Source organism: Python bivittatus, unplaced genomic scaffold (assembly GCF_059951505.1).
Source record: "Python bivittatus isolate LINGU-HERP-01145 unplaced genomic scaffold, Pbiv_v1 ctg000670_np1212, whole genome shotgun sequence".
NCBI classification, from domain to species: domain Eukaryota; kingdom Metazoa; phylum Chordata; class Lepidosauria; order Squamata; family Pythonidae; genus Python; species Python bivittatus.
This window is the reverse complement of record NW_028277094.1, coordinates 6,592,803-6,606,753: the sequence shown is the minus strand read 5'-3', so window position 1 is coordinate 6,606,753 and position 13,951 is coordinate 6,592,803. Positions and strand designations below refer to the sequence as shown.

At 39.2% G+C, this 13,951-nt stretch overlaps 1 long non-coding RNA gene across 1 annotated transcript in view; it reads right to left on the bottom strand.

Moving 5' to 3' along the window:
- Positions 1–10,478: 10,478 nt before the first annotated feature.
- LOC112540133 (uncharacterized) overlaps positions 10,479–13,951 on the bottom strand; it is an 85,770-nt gene continuing 82,297 nt past the window's right edge. Inside the window, exons 5-6 of the long non-coding RNA XR_015798083.1 lie at positions 11,997–12,067; positions 10,479–11,170 (exon numbers count right to left, since the gene is read on the bottom strand). This is a non-coding gene — a long non-coding RNA (uncharacterized LOC112540133). The remainder of the gene's footprint in view (positions 11,171–11,996; positions 12,068–13,951) is intronic.

Sequence of the window (13,951 nt, the reverse complement as noted above, 5' to 3'; positions counted from 1 at the left end):
GATACATGGATAGTTTACAAATTTCCTAATGTGAGTTAATGACATGATGTGAAGCACCTTGGATGGAGCATCAGATGTTAATAAGTGCCTCTAACACCTCATCATTTGACATCTCCCTGCCAAATTGCAGTGCACAGTCATATGCTAGACTAGAGGAAGTGTGAAATTGGTCCCCAAGATGAAAGCAAGAGTCTATTTTCTTAGGAGCAAAACATAAGCTAGACCATCTGAAAGGCTAGGCCAACCTGCCCCAATCTGTGCACCCTCCAATGGTGTAGATTCCAACTTACAGATCTCCCAGCCAATTTGGCCCTTGTGAGAATTATCAGAGGCATAGTATCTCGAAGGCATCCAGGCTGGAAAAATGATGGGAAAGATGTCACCTTGGAGAATTGTTCTCAAGTGTAGAAAAATAAGATAAATATATAAATGTAAGATGCTTCTTCAATGGCATCCATGGGAGGGGCAAGGGGGCATCTATGCAAGTGGCAAAATATGCATTATGACATCATGATGCAAACTGCACTAAAAGCTTGTGTACAATGTTGTGATGCAAATATGAAATGGCAGAGCTTTCATTGTGATGGCATTGTGACTAGCTGCAGATGCCTATGCACTTCTGATATTCTCTGAAAATTGACTAATTTAAATATCCCTGGCTGTTTTTCGAGGTGACTTAGCAGCAATTATCCACATAAAGTAATACTTTCTTTTCCTGATAAATCATTGGCGATATCTATCTTTCTTTTCCCTAAATAAATACACTGTAGGGGGGCCTGGTGCCTTTATTTTGTTTGGGAGAAGAACGGATGCATACGGCATCTATTTTAGGATGAGGCATGACCCACATTGAGGTCCCAACTCACCAGTTGAGGATCATTGGTTTAATCCACATTACCCACGCCTTCCTACTCAAAGGTAATCATATGTGGCTTCAGGTACTTAGCTATTATGTTTCCATTGAACTTACAAGTTTGTAATCTTGGCTATTTTCTTGATTTAAGCAAAAATATTTAAGCTCTGTCAAACTGTCCCCTAGGGGCCTTTATTATGCAAGCCTCTAGCATCTTCATTTCTGGTGAGTAGTACTAGTGGCAGAGATGGTAGTCTATCTTGATCTCAACAACATCTGCTCAGACCTAGTTAAAGCATTACAGCTGGGATTCTCTAGCCTCCCCTGACATCATTCTTGCATTAACAAGAAGATGGAATGTCATCTTCTAAGTTTTTTTTAATGCAAATTAGGCAATGCAGTCATTCTCCTGATGAGACACCAGAGTGATATCTAGCCATACAAAAACTGTTGTTTCCCAATTTTACTGCAAATGTATCTATGAAGTGACAATGTTTTGGGGGGAAGGAAAGATGCTAGGGAATCCAAAAAAAAAAAGGAGGACTTTGATTCCAAACCTTGATTATGAAGTAATTATGAAGTAGGCTATGAAAAAAAAAAGGAAAGAAAGAAAGAAAGAAAGAAAGAAAGAAAGAAAGAAAGAAAGAAAGAAAATACCAGTGAAAAGGAGACTTCCATCCATCATTGACATCTTGTTCTCTTGGTGAGCAAGTTTTATAGGGAAAATGGAGAATCAGTGTTATATATTTAACATCAGAAGAAGCCAGATTGTAGTCTCTCTCTCTCTCTCTCTCTCTCCCTCCCTCCCTCCCTCTCTCTCTCTCTGACACACACACACACACAGACCATATATCATTAGCCCAAATGCTGGAATAAGACCTCTTCACTGAAGATTATGGACTGTAACCTACCACACTGGTCCAGTGTGCTTCGTAGAGGATTTTTTTTTTCTTTTTTTAAATGGCTGGCCCAAAATGACACAGCCAGCTTCCATGCCTAAGGGAGGACTAGAATTTGGATCTCTCCACTATATCTCATTGGCTCTCATTATATTAGATAATATACATAAGATGTCATTTGTTGCCTTGAGTGAGAACTCTGGATTGATTTGTTCCATGATCCATTTGCTTGTTTTTTGGCTATCCATGAAAGGAATCTTCTACAGTAGCAAGCTGATTACTTTGGTTTTTTTTTTTTTTTTTGTAAAACTGAAGAAGACAGTATTATGTTTGGAATGCACCTAATCTTATGGCATTAATCTTAAAGTAGTAAAGGAGCTATATGATACAGTTATCATAATTCCTCCTTGATAGTAATTTATATTTGTAACTTTTCATGCAGTGATGCTGTTCACTTCCTTCGGGCACACTCGTATCATACTTTGGCCTCATTCACACATTGGACTAAACCATGAGGTGGTTTGCTTGATTTTGCTTGAGCATATGATGTGAACCCAGATATGTAGTTTTAAAATCATGATTTACGGCTTTCCCTGTTGTTTTGCCTGTTGCAACAAGTCCTCCATTAATGATCTATCCCTTGCTTTTCCCTAGTCAAGGCAACATGATTTGTGACGGTATTACTAAGAATGGGAAATCTTTTCTACTTACAGAAAATCAATTATCCATTTGGAGACCAACAACCTAGAAAGCCACATGGAGGCTTTTAATGGCAGCCAACAAATGTGTATTTGCTGGTTTTAGCATATGCATCACATTGGAAGTACCCTCTCACATCCTTTTGGGTGTTTTTTCCCCCCCGTTTCTCTTTCGTTATTTGTATGGCTAATTTCGTGATCCATCCAAACTGGCCTTTTTGTACTTCCTGTCTCCAGTACTGTTGAGTCTGTGCTGACTTGCTCTGAATATGAATGTGTCAAGAAGGGGAGGAGGAAGTAATGGTAACATTATAATAATCATACAAATTGATTGCTATGTACTAATTTGGTGCTTTTACAGTTGGCACTAAATGTATTTGAACATGGCATTGTGCCTATCTGCCATAAATAGCATCTTCTATTCCTTGCATTTTTACAATATCAACTCTACTGAAGGGTAAACAATGCGCTATCAATGAGCAGAAGGCACTGTTAAGATAGAATCATTATGCAAATAGGTTATGCTATGCTTTATGTGTGAACAGCATCCCTAAAGAAACCTAATGGAATGGCTGACCTATAAAGCCTATAATTTGCTGGTATATTTCATTTGTTTTCCAGTTCCTCCAGGAATAAAACTTTTAATTGTGAAAACTTCTAAACCTCAGAAAGGGTTGAACTCTCCGTCTGTAATTAATGAGTCCGTCATAAAAGAAAGGTAGAATTTTATGTTCTGTAGTTTTGTAACACAGAAAGAAAGAAAGAAAAAAAGATATTGGTTGCTCCCAAAGCAAAGATATAAACTGTGTTAAACTGAGTAAGAATTACTATTATAGTGTAAGAAGATTTTGCAGCAAGAGATGTAGTGGATCAGACCAAAAGGCCATCTAGTTCAGCAATATGGTCTCACAGCAAACACATTCATAAAGACAAATACTTTTCCTTTGTTGTTTTCTAGAAGTACTACAGAAGTAATTTACCTACTTACTTTAAATAGAAATTCAATATTGGCATTTAAAAGCCTCTCTGATGCTGAAACTTACACATTTCCAGCACCACCAGGAGGTACTGGGAGATGTGATTTGGACTTCCAAGTCAGCAACTAACATGATTTCAGCAAACTCACAGGTCACGTATGAGTATGTCAGAAGCATACCCCCTTTTTCAGGCTATGGGTTAGCCTTGGACATTGGGTGGGATTCTATAAACTGCCTGTTATGAACTAGCCAGGGCTAAGCAACATTCAAGGCTGAGAAACAAGGCATAAGAAGTCTGTTATCATGGAAGGCAGGAGAAGAATCACAAGATGTAAATCCTGGCTTGGTTCTGCAGGAGCTGATCTTCAGTATAAAGGTTTCTTGTATCTACCATAAAGGCAATTTATCTCTCTAAGCCATAACCTTGACTCTTTCCAACTAGTTACTTATGAGTTTCTACAGAAATATTTTTTCGTCAAATCTTGGGTGAAGCTCTGAAAAGTAATGTGTGTTCTGAACTGTGTCATCTTCCAACTCAGTCGGATGCGACATACTATATTTTTAAGGATTCATTATGGTAGAATTAGGTTATCATTCCCTAGATGAGAAATACAGATAGAGTTGGGGAAGAATGATGCCTTCTACACTGATTCACTCTCCTGGATCTGAATAATTTAAAAGCTGCTCATATTAAGTAATGTATATTCCTTATGAACAGTCCACATATACTTGGACTGTTATATTGATACTTGAATCTGCTTAAAATTCACCACTGGCATCTCATTATTAGAACCTCTATGTCTACCTATGATTTTTAAGTCCTAATCAATAGCTTTGCATTATGATTCATATACACACGCAGAGAGTTAAACGAAGCATGAATTTTAGGAATTTCCTACTTGATCTAATGCTACAATATTTTGGATTACGGAATCCTCTGGGGTCTTTCTTGGAGCCAACTTTGAAACAGCAAATTGCTGTCCAAACCACCAGCTGCCTAAGAGTAGGGAAAATCCCTCAAGCTTTTCAAAGATTAGAAGACACACCGATACGGAGATTTCTTTTGCAATTAAGATGTTCATGTCAGTCAGTTCCATTGTCCCTTCTGAATTAGAAAAGGCAGAGAAAGATGACTGCAAATTCTTCTGCCACTACAGTCAATCTCACACTGGGTTATTGTCATCGTTTTTGTTTTTAGAAGAAAAAGAGCTTGAAGTATTCTATCCATAAATAATAACACTGCAAAGGACTGACGAAGAAATCACCTCTCCCTTGGAATTGTAGCTAATACTACGAAATTGAATTGTGCCTTAAAGAGAGGCAGGCAAGATGGGAAGCTCCAACTGATGTCCTTCATTGCCTAACAGACTCACTACCTCCATGACTTTTTAAAAGATTTTTTTAAAAAATAGAAGTGATGTGTTGTGAAGGAGACCCTACATCAAAGTAAAGGCTTCTTCTAAGTTTGAGAACTGGGTTTCCCTGGGATTCCTATGTGGTCTCCTTCCATCTTTTTACAGTTTACTGTGGTTGAAGAGTACACTGTTGTTCTTACAGCACACAGACATAACAATAACTTTGCACACCCCTATTGAAAACCATGAGGTGAATTCCCATTTGTCCTAGTCCTACAGAGTGGTGTACACAGTGAATTAGCAATTCATCTCTCTCCCAATCCCTATGGCTTCTTTTGCAGAGTTGCCTTTTCAAGCTCTCCCCCACAGATTGAGCCATCTCACAGGAATGGTTCATACTAAAAGGACCATTCATATTAAACTCTCCCCCTCCCCTCCAAATCAAACAGACAGATATGCAGCCTTGGGTCTCCTTCCTATTCCTGCTTGATTCTTTTGTCTCAGTTGGTTCTCTCTCTGTGGGTCCATCTGATCCAGTCTGTTAGGCATCTCCCTGCCTCTCTGCTTGGCTCTTCTGGATACAGTCCCCCTAAACAATCCCCTGGGGGCTTTCCTCACTGGTGAGCCACTGCACCCTCTATCCTCTGTTTTCCAGCACTGCCCACTAAGACTCCTTACTTCCTTGTATTCCCACGCTGCCCTATTTCTCAGTTTCAATACAGAAGGGAATCCCTGCTTCACAGAAAATGGAGTTTTCCCTTATTCATCTTTGTTTAGTCAAAAGTCATCTTCTCTTCTACTGCAGAAAGAGAAAGAGCTCCTAGTTCTGTGTGTTTTAAAGTTCCACTTATTGATATTATTATTCTGTGTTGCTTGCATCCACTCATTCTGATGGGCTTGAGGCTGCTAACAACATAGATAAAATATCCTAGACAACGTATAAAGAAAAAAAGAAAGAAACCCCAAATAAATATGAATGACATGGCCCCACTTTCAAATTATAGATCATCTTCTTCCTGTACAGGTAGGGCTTCTAGTTTTCCTAGGAAGGATGAAGCTGATTGAATTTCTACTGGGAGAGTGTTCCAAAGAGTGAAGATATCTATTGAGAACATCTGCTTCCAAGGCACTGTCAGGCAACAATCATGTAGGGATGGGACCTGAGGGGATAGACCTTATCTGATCTGGTTGGATGGACAGGTGAAGACAGGTGATGGTGTTCCTAGATAACCAGGTCCAGAGCCATGTAGAGCCTTAAAGGTGCCAGCCACCACCTTGAATCACACTCAGAAGCCAAGTGGTAACCAGTGCAGCTCCTGAAGCAGCAGAGTCACCCAAGAGAGTGACTGGCCCAAAGTCACCCAGCTGCTCTGGGACCACACAGTCCATTGGCCCAAATACCCATTCATTCTATGGGATGACAAGAGGCTTGGCTGAGCTGCCCACCAGATCCACAGGAAACTCCCCAAGAACTCTTTGAAAACCAACAGGATCCATCAGGTACCTGGGGGAGTGATTTAATAGGTCCTTCCTGATTTTTCTTCTTCTTCTTCCTCCTCCTCTTCTTCCTTGCTATGGCACCATTTGTGTGGCTGGGCTCCACTCCATTCCCTTCTCCCACTGTACTTCTCTTTGCATGTGCACACTGCTCAAGCCATCCATACTTTCTTAGCTCTTTCTCTTTATCTCCTCTCTGTATCTTTACTCCTTGGGACAATCCTTCTCTGTTGTAAATCCCCTAACACTAATCTTCTTCCATTCTTCTTCTGGTCTATCCTTTCCTTTAATTTCTATCCTTTGTTAACTTTACTCCCATCTCTAGAGGTTTTTATTCTCTAGAAATAAAACAACTTCCTTTAACAACTTCTAAGCTCTAGTTTAGTTACAGACCACTGACACCAAAACTTTAACTCTATTAATTACTCCCAAACACAATTGCAACTATTGGGTTACATTTATTTTCAAGAATGCCCCTGGACTCCATAAACATTCTTAGATTTTTTTTTTTTTTAAGATGGATGACTATAGCTCATTGTTTTGTTTGGAAGTGTGCCCAGAAAAAGACAAAGACAAAGGTGAATTGGGGTGATATAGAGCTAGAAAGTGTAGAGACAGGAAGCTTCCTAGTAAATAGATGTTTTGTGGTTAACAATGTCCACCAGGACTCCATTTTGTGAATAGGCAAACATTTTTTGAATGTCTATCACATGTCCATCACATGCTCTAAAAATCCCAGATTTGTTCACTGTATACTCCTAATCTAAGAGGATATTGAACCATGAGTTTAAAAGACAACAGTTTTCATATAGTCAAGGAAGAGATGATGATGGCTAAAATATTGAGATCTGGATGGCTCCCACCCTGATGACATTCAGGAAACTATTGAAGACTTGTCTGTTCCCCCAGACCTTGGGATAAGTTGATGGCTGTGCCCCAGCTGGATTTTTTTTCTTTGTTCATGTGTCTATTTTGAGCCACTTACAAATTACTTTCTTTTATAGTATTCTTATTTTTTAAATTGTAAGCTACCCAGAGGCATTAGGAGTTGGGCAGCCTTTAAACTGATTAAGGAAGTAAGTAAGTAAAATTTTGGACTGATTTTCCTCTTAACACCTATATATGTATAAGTACAACCAAACAAATTTAACACTTTACACAAACATTGAAGTGTTTTTTTCACTGAAGTTAGTACTAAAATAAAAAGGTAGCTTTTCAGATGTTAGAATAATCCTTTGTCATCTTTTGTAAAAACAGGAATAATGAGATCTGTTCCTCTCATTCCCAGGATGAAATTTGCGATTTCCAAAATGGAAATAGTATGAAGAGCCATAATTAAGCACTGATAGAATAACTACATTCTTGCAACTAGTTTTACTCTTTGAATAAAATCCGGTACTAGTTAATGATATAGGGGCATTTCAAAGATTTTAAGAGTTACTCAAGTATTACAGTAATTCCTTGCAACTAGCATTTTTATATTTACACCCCCCTTACTTTTTTTTAAGTAAAAATGTCAAATCTGGCAATGCAAAAATTATTTTTAAAAATAATTTATTGCAGTTTGCTGAAGTGGCAGCCCAAATCAAAGATTTGCTCTCCAAATTAAATTGCTGGTTAACTCAAAATCACTTCATTCTCACTAATGCTAGAAAGGAATCAAACAGAAAGCGTGTAAATCTATAAACCATTTCAGCATTAGCCCATGGATTTTGAGGTAATCTCCCACCCAAATACTAACCAAGTCTGATTCTGCTTAGCTTCTTGGATTCGGCCAAAGTTGGTTGGGTGCTCCATGTGCCATAGATATATTTAAGACGGAAAATGCTCTAAAATGGTGTAAGCACTAAAATAGGCTTGATGGTGGCCTCAAACCAAGTTCAGGTATGGGTGATTCTATGAATGGAACCACCATATCATTGCTTTCTGCTGGGATATGTTTTTGATTTCCCACTTTATCCTATAGACCTGGAATTCCCTGGTGCTCCCTCATTCCCCTGATGATTTTCTGATTCTGCTTAGTTTGTAAGCTTGCACAATAAGAGCCAGGTGCCAATGTTACAGAAGAAGAAACTAAATCTGAACAGCATTTTAGTCTTCATCCTGTCCCCAGCTAACCCTGCCATTTTTAATTTTTACATTACATTACAGCAGCAATAAAAATTCAAGGGTAGCATCCAGAAACAAACCAATTAAATTGACTCAGGTCCTGCTCAGATGGTTTCCCAGTATAATATCAATATAATACCTTGCCTATCATGAAAAAGTATTTCCTTCTCTCTCTTCTTTCCTTCCAGATGTTGTCACAGCTTTGCCAGACTCTAATCAAGTTATTTATATATGACCAGCCCTTAATCTACATGGGGTACAAAAAACAGGTATTAGGCCATCTTGAAACACAAATGCATAAGATGTTCCCTCTACATTACACATATTAGGTTAAAAATTAAGATTAAACAACATTAACCAAACCAACTCCTCTACCACCACCACCATTAAATTGGCAGGAAATGGAAGCCAACTGAATGGAGCTGGAATGGGGCTGGATACATGATCCCAGGGCAGTTCTGAATACAGCCAAAGGTTTGATGGTGATTATAGTTTTATTATTTTTGGCTGTTGGAGAAGATGTTAGCAGTGGAATTTATATGTGGGGGATATGTGCTATCTTTCAGTTATTTTTTTTAATCTCTGCTTTTTTACAATTTGGTTTGATTTATGTGTGGTTGAATACACTGCCTTTTAAGCTGTTCAAGCTGAATATTTCATAAACATTTTGGAAAAGAAATAATATTTAGTGCTTTGCAAGTTATTGCTTTGCAGCAAGGAACAGGAAATGGAATTAAAACTGTGGCTGTGCAGAGCAGTTAATATCATGCTGTATTATCCTGCAATGATGTTGCAAATGATTGAGATCTGCAATTGGCTTGTGAGTGACATGCAGGGAGACACACTCCAGGAAGAAGTCTGTGAGGATTAGTCAAAAACTAAAACTCATTTCCTTTACCTCTGATTAACATTAAAACTAATTAATATGAACCCCCTTCTCTTATGCATTTTTTATTTGGAGGCATTGAGGGGATATAACCCAAGTCTTTGAGACTGCAAGTGAACCTGAGGCTTCAGATAATGTATGATAAGTTATCAGAAAGATAGATAGATCTTTAATCAGAAGTTCCATGCAGCTGGGCAAGATCAAAGAAGCAAGAACTGCACAGATTTCAGTGAGGTATCTTTAAAGCTCGTCTGGGTTACATACAGAATCTTGGAACCTGTAAAGGGATTTTATTAGTGAGTTCATTAAGGCAGAGTCTCTTTGAATTATTTGAAATGGTTCTTCCCAGGTTTCTGGCCACCTGGGCTGAGTTGCTGTTTATGGGATTAACTGCCAATGGACTCAACTGACTCTACTCTCCTTCTTATCCTTCTCCTTCTCCTTCCCTTCGCTAGCTTCCTACAATCTCACCCAGTCTCTCTCTTCATTACAAAATACCTATGCTAATGATTTATCTTGTCATCTGGTCATCACTGTCAAGATCCCTGTGGACAAGCTGTATACTGTATCACCATAATGATGCTGGCTGGTTCTATACATTCCTGTTGTAGGTAGCCTATAGCTTTGGCCACAGTTCCTTCCTGTATGATGTTTGTGTGTGCATGTGCCTTCAAGTCAGTTTTTGATTCCTGGCAACTACCTGAACAACTCCTTGCAGTTTTCTTGGCAAGATTTTTCAGAAGTGGTTTGTCATTACTTCCTTCCTAGGGCTGAGAGAGAGGGACTGGCCCAAGTTCACCCAGCTAGCTTCGTGCCTAAGGCAGGACTAGAACTCACCATCTCCTGGTTTCTAGACTGGTGCCTTAATCTCTACACCAAACTGGCTCTCCTTGTATGATGTAGCATAGGTGATTAATTGCCCAATTAGGAACATTGGAAAGCAGATTTAAGTTTAGCATTGCAATTAAGTCCATTGAAGTAGATAACCTACAGGACTTGTAGATAACATAATGGTATAGACTGGTTCTTTATGCTTTGTTCATTTAGTCTGCCATGCTAACTTACTTGGGGATTTAATCCCATTGCATTCAGTGAGTCTTAGCTCTGAATGGACAATGTACAAGATCACAGTGTGATAAACTAAAGCAGTCTTTTAATAATATCTCTAAAATCTCCAAATGACTGGCTTTCATATCTGGAAACTTCTGGTTGGGAGTACGTTAAGACATTTTTTTTTCATTTCCCATAAAACTTTTATATAAAGATTATTTTCCCTCTTAATGCCAGAGTCATGGAAACCATAATTAAATCAACCAGTGAAAAATGTTCCCTTTTAGATAACACATATTAATACATTAAAGATGAATGTTCAGCTGGGGATGTTTTTTATTGTGTCTGTTGCCTCTAAGATGTTTTCTGTTTCAGAGCAAACATCTGAAAACAAAATTTATGTAAATCAAATAAAGAGGGTAATAGCCAAGTTCAGCAGAGAGAAATAAAGGATCCACATAGCTGAGACGTAGTCTAAAATCTTCACATGTAAGCCACTGTTCTTCAAATTACTTGGATGGAATACTGCACAGAAATCTGTCCTCCAACTCCTTAAAAATTCCTTCTTCTGCAGATTGGTTTCTGTTTTTCTATTTCCTTTTCGGAAGACTTAGAAATTATTTATGATCTTTTGGTGGCATTTTCAGTGGTGTAACAGAGAAAGTCACTGGGATTGTTGTGGCTTTTGTTAAACGGATGTTCTACAATTATCTCCAGGAACATTGTAAACTCCTTGGCTGCTCATTCTTTTCACTTTGAAGAATTTTCAAACTTCTCACTGCCCATGTAAACATGGATGGGAATTTCACGGTAATTTGCCTTCTTTTTCTACAGCATGTCTGGGTACTGATAAATAAATGCAAGGAGGAGAAGGAAATCCACACATGATCATATTGGGGATGCTCAAGAAATTCCAGGAACCCACATTCTAAAGCAAGTTTACTCACCCACACTTCCTAAATAAAATTAGATGCTGATTAGAACACATTCCTTTCCAATTATGAACTGGAATTCAACTTTGAATTTCTATAAAGTGTTTGACAGCTGCCCTTTCAACTTTATGTTTTTTCCCTCACAACCCTTAACAAAACAAATCATTTTAGGAACAGCTGGAAAATGTGGCTTTTACTGTACACATAGATGCACAGATGCGCCTGAAGCTTATATTTGAGTCAGGTGGAAGAATGAGCAATATCTATGTAGCTACAGGTGGTCCTCACTTAATGACCACAACTGGGACTGGAATTTAGGTTGCTAAGCAATGTGGTTGTTAAGCAAGATGTCACTTGACCGCTTCACTTAGTGACGGCAATCCCGGCAATTCCCCTTGCCATCATTAAACGAATTTTACCAGTCATTAGCTGAGGACGCACCCCAATTCCAATCCATTCCAGGCTTGGTTCCTCCCAGCCCTGAGTCTCAGTAAGGTAAGAGACTCCCTCCAACTCCCCCCACCTGCCCATTTATTTCCCCCCCCCCTTCTCAGCCCTTTTGGCTACTCTGCACTCTGCCCTGTGGGGCAGCAACCAACCCCAGAACTGCACGGCTCTGGGGCTGCTTGCCAGGCCCAGGAAGCTGCAGCCACCCCAACCCAGTCCTATCCCACTATCTCCCCCCTCTATCTATGCCTTTTTGGCCCCCTGCCACCCTGCACTCCACTGCCCCAGCTGACCTTGCCGTCTTCTTGCTCCCACTGCTGACGAGGCGTGCCCGGCCTGGCTGCTGGGCTAGGCTGGGCTTTGGCTGCAGAAAAAACAAAAAACAAAGCAGTCCCTTTGCAAATAGCTCTTGGGTGGGGCTGAGCTAGTTATGACCGCAGGGGAGCACAGGCTGAGCTAGTTATGACCGCAGGGACCGCAGTCATAAGTGTGGGCAGGCTGCCAAGTGCCTGAATTTTGATCACATGACTGTGGGGGCACTGCAATGGCCATAACTTTGGGAACCAGTCTTAAATCCATTTTTTCAGTATATTCGTAACTTTGAACGCTTGCTGAATGTATGGTCGGTAAGCGAGGACTACCTGTAGTGGTACAGGAATGGATGACATGTTTTGATTATTCTAAGCCAGTGGACCAAATCTTCCTGATCAAGGGGTGAACTTAGCTTTAAAACTGAGTAGCTTTAAAATTGAGTGGGAGCAGGACAAAAGCAACTTGGCTTAATTTTAATGGAATTCAAGTTCTATCAAACCAGCAAATTTTGGAGAGGCTCTGGGTCTTATTCCTCATATTTTGGGAGAGAAAACTGGTTCTAGACCTTTCTTTTAAGTATGGAATTACTCTTACTGCAAGTTCTAACTTCCCTTGCTAGAATCCAAGCCTTTGTGTCAAGTTGGTTGCTCATCAGTGTGTTATATCTGTGAAAACTGTTGATGTACATGACTACAAGACAGGAACATTGCATAGAGTTTTCTCATGAGAGCTTTATCTGAACAGCATTACAAATTATGACATTCATCCTAGTTAACCTCATCAAATGAACCAAGGGAAAATGTTAATGACCTTATTTACTCATTGTAAATGCTTCAACAAAGCAAATTGTATTAACAGTGGCATCGTCTTCATAAATTTATATTCCTTAAAAAAACAATAATTAACATATGGAAGTAATGAAACAGGACTGATATGATCCAGTTGGTAACCCACAAGCATTTAGATATTAAGAATACTTGAGTGATCTGGGGCTTCCAACTATAACAACCATTTCACTAGGAGAATCATTTCACTACAACATCCAGAAACCACAGCCAGTGTTGCCAGTGAGGAAAGAGTCTGGCAGTTGTAGTTCAGCAGCCTTTGGAAGTTCACCAGTTATCCATTGCTGAGGTACAGCTTATGGCAATGTGATTTGAATTCCATTGTATTTCTTTACCAGTATCATTAATATTGTATTTACTTACTACTTACCTTTCTATTAGGCCTGTGCAAAGTGGCTTAGCATTGCTTTGAGAGGGCATTTCATAGTATGGATATTTTGTGACCTTCCTTGGGAGACAAAGAATTGATGCCATTTGCTTTAGTGAGACATTGTGTCTCAAAGCCTCAACCAATAGTTCCAGTAGTCAGAAGAGGCTGTTGGAGCACACAGTGTGAAGCAAGGTTTGGCTTGCTTCAAATGTAATAAATCAGCTCTGAGGAGGTACAATGGGCATGGAAGCCTGGATGGTTCTACTTCATTCACCTTGAGCTTTCATTGCCAGCTCAGTAAGTATTTTTGACTGGGTGCCATTTTGTCTCAAAATTCTGGTGAGCTCAACCTCACCTCCAACCTTGAAATCTTATCTGGTAAGCCAATTTTTGTAAGTTCTGAATTTAATCCAGAGATGCTAATAACATTCTGTGAACCAGTAAGTCTGACCTGCAGTATATCTATGCCTGTTCTCTTCTACTGTCCTGGGAAGATGTGGCTTGTTTGTTATTTATGTAAAAATGCCTATCCTGAATAGAGGTGCTTCAGAAAGCAAGTCCAAAATAACTTATTTTCAGCATATTCCATCAGACAGCAGATTTATTAAACCTCTATTTAATGATGATTAAACCAACAGAGCATACTTTGTTTTATAATTAAGAAACAATGATTAAGGAAGCAAGAACTAGCTTTTCAAGAGCCAAACATTCTATTTGTATT